General features: G+C 37.6%; 1 protein-coding gene and 1 pseudogene across 1 annotated transcript in view; one reads left to right on the forward strand and one right to left on the reverse strand.

Annotated features, from left to right (window-relative positions):
* The window catches only part of LIX1L (Lix1 homolog (mouse)-like), a 63876-nt gene that overhangs the window by 41009 nt on the left and 17863 nt on the right, over positions 1-5004 (forward strand). The gene's annotated exons all lie outside the window — the stretch shown is intronic.
* Positions 4345-4707, reverse strand: LOC102865892 (annotated as a pseudogene).

Here is a 5004-nt window from a genome sequence, read left to right on the forward strand (position 1 = left end):
AACCAGATGCTCCTCTGGAGAAGAAGGGGCAATCTCCTCCTGTACTAGTTGGATCCAATTCGATGGTACACAACAAAGGGGGGGAGTGAAAGATATATAAAGAACAGATTAGAAGTGATATATGATTGAGTATTCCGGTTAGCACAGGAATCCAGAATTAAGGTTGCATAGAGAAGTGTACTCGGAGTGGGGGTGGGGAGAGGGGACGTGGGAATTGTATACTAATGAAGGAATTTTTTTTTTTCTTTTCAGAGGGGGAAGCAAGCTGGTGGGGAGGGGTGGGCAGGGAGAAAATGCGGCAATGAATGAATGGAAATCCAAAACCTCTGTAAATGTCTATTAAAATTAATTTAAAAAAAAGAATATTACCATAGAATGGGTCAGATTTTAAAAGTTAAGGGGTTTTGTTTGTTTTATTGAAGGAGATAAGCTTAATTATGAACTGGTGGCCTAGTGGCAAGAAGCTACACTGCAATCCTAAAGGAAGGCAGTTCTAGGCTACCAGCTGCTCCTTGGGATAAGGATGGGGCAGTCTCCTCCCGTGCAATAAACTGCCTCTGAAAACCCGCCAGAGTATCAGCTATGGGTCACTTCTGACTCTATGGTACAAAACAACAAGCTTAATTAGCTTTAAAACCCTTTATAAATTCTGTAATTATCTGAAAAATCTGTAACACATGACAATGAAAAATGTCATTGCTGTTATGAAGTAAGAAATTTGACTAGTGAGACTATCATCAAAGATAAATTTGTATCTTGGATATAGGAAGGTAACATTCTGAACTGCTAAAAGGAAATAAGGAAACAGACAACTTTATTCTGTTTTCCATATGGTTTGTGTAATCAACTTTTAGGGAACATTGAAATCTCCTACAACATGCTTCCATGGTCCCTTGAATTTATCATGTTACTTATCACAACATATTGTAGTTAACTGATTGTCTTTTTTAATAACATATGTTTTATTGGAGCAGAGTTCATCTCTTTCTTCTTTATTGTTATATCTGTACCGTCCAACTCTACGCCCAGCACATAGGAAGCACTTGCTATACTTGTTTTATAAATTTTCAGCATAATCCCTAATTAAAGTAGAAACAATCCCAAGAGAGCTTCATTTCCAATCAGGTGACTAAATGTTTGTCCTCATAATTCTAGCCATTTTAAGGAAATGAATAAATTTCCAGAATGACTAATTATGCCTTCTCTTTTCAGAAATTCTTTCCCTCTTCTTCACTATATGAATAAGGATTCAAAAACTTAAGGTGATGGTCATAACTAGACCTTTATAGTCATTTGATTTCTGTGGCTTTCTGAAAGAGTAGAATTGGCTTCCTTTAGCTTATACCTTTTATATACACATTTTGGCAGGTAAAATTTCTCCTGGCGGTATTCTGCAAAAATGACTTTTTAAAAAATAGCCATGTTATAGTACACTGGGTCGCAGACCAGAGAAGCTGAAGAAACAAAAAGACTTAAGCTTAATGTCTCAATCCTGTCTCAGAGAGTGCTGTCAACTAAATGAAATTGGGAGTTACTGCTATTAAGAATAGTTAACATCTCCCAGTCTACTTACTTAAACTATTAACAACACTTTTTTCCTTTCCTCTAATCCCAATCATAAAAGACGGAGGATAGCAGCCAGTGAAGATGAGTTATAAAGGAATACTAAAGTGACTAGTGATATGAAGTTGAAGAATTTAAAATTCCTCAAAATCAGACTTATTCTATTGATCTCTCCTTGCCTCCACTTGAAAATATAAAAGACTACAGATGCCTTCTTAGGACTTTAGAACCTGTCCAAGGATAGTTCCTTTGGCTTACTGCATTATTGAGAAGATGTCTGCTGACAGTAAAAAGTGAAGTCCAAGAATTCCAGATGATGCCTCAGATGGAGACTAGAGGCCTTCTCTGCAGAAGCAGTTTGGCATGGCTTTGTTCTAATCTTGTGCTTCTCTAGAGGTAGAAAAACAAAATAAAACCTAAAACCACTCAACCAAAAAAATATCTTTGCCAGACTTCTAGCAAGATCACCCAAGTCTGGCTTTTGAGCAATTAATTCTGTTGACCACTCAAACAGGGATATTGTTCATGCCCATTGATTATATGTTGACTTCAGCAGCCTGCCTTTTTCTGCATTCAATTTGGTATGGGCTGCAGCAGTCTCTAGCTCATTAATGACTTCAGGATGTTAAATCAAATTTGTTTTTCCACACATCCCAGCCATTTTGCAATAAAACTTTCAGAGTGTGTTGAACACAACTGATTTATCCAGAGAGTCCAAGCGTCTTCTTTCCCAAGTGTTCCCTTCCCACTGCTCCTTCCCCTCTCCCATACACTCACAGATATGTTTCCTTTCTCTCTCCCCTGCTTAGTTTTGCCCCACAAAGGCGGAGGCCCGGCGGAGTGCTGCAAAGATTGCATTAATGAACTCTGTGTTTAATGAGCATCCTTCCCGGAGAATCACTGATGAGTTCATTGAGAAGAGTGTCTCTGAGGCCCTGGCATCTTTCAATGTGAGTTATCTGGAGCTGGAAGGAAGGGTGGTGGATGAGAAAGCTGGCTTAGTTGAAAAGTCTTACAAGTTACTGGTGAAGGGAGCATGAATTCTTCTTTTCCTTCCTGCCTATATGTCTGTTTCTCCTGTTTATTATCTGTCAGTCTTTTGTGTGATATGTACCATATGTCCTGGTCTCTAATTCTTTATATATTCTCATGTATTTTTTGGTTTTTGAATACTTTCATTTAAAATCTTTGCTACCTAGACATCTTTAAAAACTTAGGACCTTTATCTGCTATTCAAAAATAAAATTTGAGCTTGAATTTTTATTTTCCCAATTTTAGCTTAAGATCTAGTTCCTTCTTGCAGTGCTCTTGTTTTATGGACCTCTGTTTTCTCTCTTCACTTATTTCTTGTTTTCATTTATTTAGCTTATTAATAAAGAAAAGCTTTATGATACAATGTCTTGTCTTTTCCTTTCTAGGATGAGAAGGGTAATTTATTTGTTTTTTTAAAAAATAATATTTGTTCTTCCAACTAATGATAAGGATGATGGCCATATATAATCATAATTGAATATTTATCTTGTAGCAAGTACTATTTTAGGTATTTCATATGTATTTTATATCATTTGATTATAACTATAGTCCTGTGAGATAAAGAGAGCTCTGGGTGGCCTAGTGGTAAGAAGCTGCGCTGCAATTTCAAAGGCACGTGGTTCAAGTCTATCAGCTGCTCCGAGGGAGAGAGAGATGGACAGTCTCCTCCTGAATGATTAACTGTCTCTGAAAACCTGCCAGAGGGTCAGCTGTGAGTCGTTTCTGACTTGATAGTACACAGCAATATGAGAATAAGTACAATTATTATCTCTGTTTTACAGACGAGAAAACTAAAACCACAAAGGCGAAGTTATTTGCCTAAAACGACGTAGTAGTAAGTGGAATACACTGGAACATGAACAGACATCTAGCTATACCTTTTTTAGCTTAGGCATTTGAGCTAAAACATTTCAAGTTAAAGTAGACTAGACATCTTGGAAATCCACCACTCCTCAGTCGGTTTGTTGAACTGTTTGTGGTACCTTGTATGTTGCTGTGATGCTGGAACTAATGCTAACCAGTATTTCAAACACCAGCATAGTAAATAGGTTTTCAGAGAGATGAGTAGGAAGCAGGACTGGCTGTCTACTTCTGAAATAAAGGGCATTTGAAAATACTATGAGTAGCAATGGAACATTTCTGATACTAGTGCTTGAAGTAGAGTCCCTCAGGTTGGAAGGTCCTCAAAATATGACTGGAGAACCCTTGCTCCTTCAAAGTAAAGAAAACAGATGCAGTAAAGCTTTCAGCCAATGAAGGACCTTCACTTGCTGAGATAGTAAGACTTCAGATGAGGAGAAACAGTTTGGGGCTCATCTGTATGAAATAGAAATTTAAGAAAATTGGAAGTTTAGAAAAAGATAGTTTAAAAGCCTAAAGATCAATATCCTAGGCACTGGTAAGTTGAAATGAACTTCTATTGGATATTCTGAATCAAACAGCCATATGATCTAGTATGCAGCAACGACAAACTAAAGAGGAATGATGTCATCGAACTAAAGAGGAATGATGTCATATTTATTTTCAAACAACATTTCAAGATTTATCTGAAGTACAATGCTGTTGATGACAGGATAGTATCCATATGCATATAAGGAAGTCCTGTTAATAGGATTATTGTGCAAAGTTATGTACCAACCACTAAATCCAATAAGGAAGGAATTAAGGATTTTTCCCCCCCATCATTGTTTATTTAATAAGTACACAGTTTCTAGAGCAAGATTAAGATACCATTGTCATTATTATATCTTACTCTTCAGAGAACATCATCTCCACAAGGCTGGCCTGAAGACACTCAGATTCCACCAGGTTTTGAGGTGTTCCATATTTAAGTAGTGTAGGCACTGCCGTTACTTTCAGCTTTTTTCTGAAGTCATTGTTGGGATCTTTCCAGTAAGGTTTTTCTCCTACTTGGCAGTAGATGAAAACACATCCTTCATTAATATGCTTCAGGCCCTCTCGAATGACTGGTTCAGCTTGCACACAGTCAGGGCACCAACTTTTCCCTTCGGCATCCTTAGAACGCGTAAAGTAGGCAAAAATGGTCTTGCCATTGTGCTGCTGGTTGAATTCCTCGAAGCCCATCACGGGTACTTCCTCATAGCTGGCCATTGAGACAAAAAGCCCCAAGTAAGGAAAAGAAATAGCAAAACCCGCCACCCTGGGGCAGGTCCCACGTGGGACCGAATTAAGGATTTTTATCAACATCTGCAGTCTGATATTGATTGAACTTGCAATCAAGATGTATTAATACTAACTAGTGAGCAGATTGCAACAGTTGGAAACAATTGGAAAGAAGGATTAGTAGTAAGTAGGAAAATATGGCTTTGGTGATAGTAATTAAGACCAGAGACTGCGTGATAGAATTTTTATGACAAATGACTCATCAATTGCAAATACCTTTTAAAA

The sequence above is a fragment of the Elephantulus edwardii genome, unplaced genomic scaffold (genome assembly GCF_000299155.1).
Source record: "Elephantulus edwardii isolate Elephantulus edwardi_28Jun2011 unplaced genomic scaffold, EleEdw1.0 scaffold00260, whole genome shotgun sequence".
NCBI lineage: Eukaryota > Metazoa > Chordata > Mammalia > Macroscelidea > Macroscelididae > Elephantulus > Elephantulus edwardii.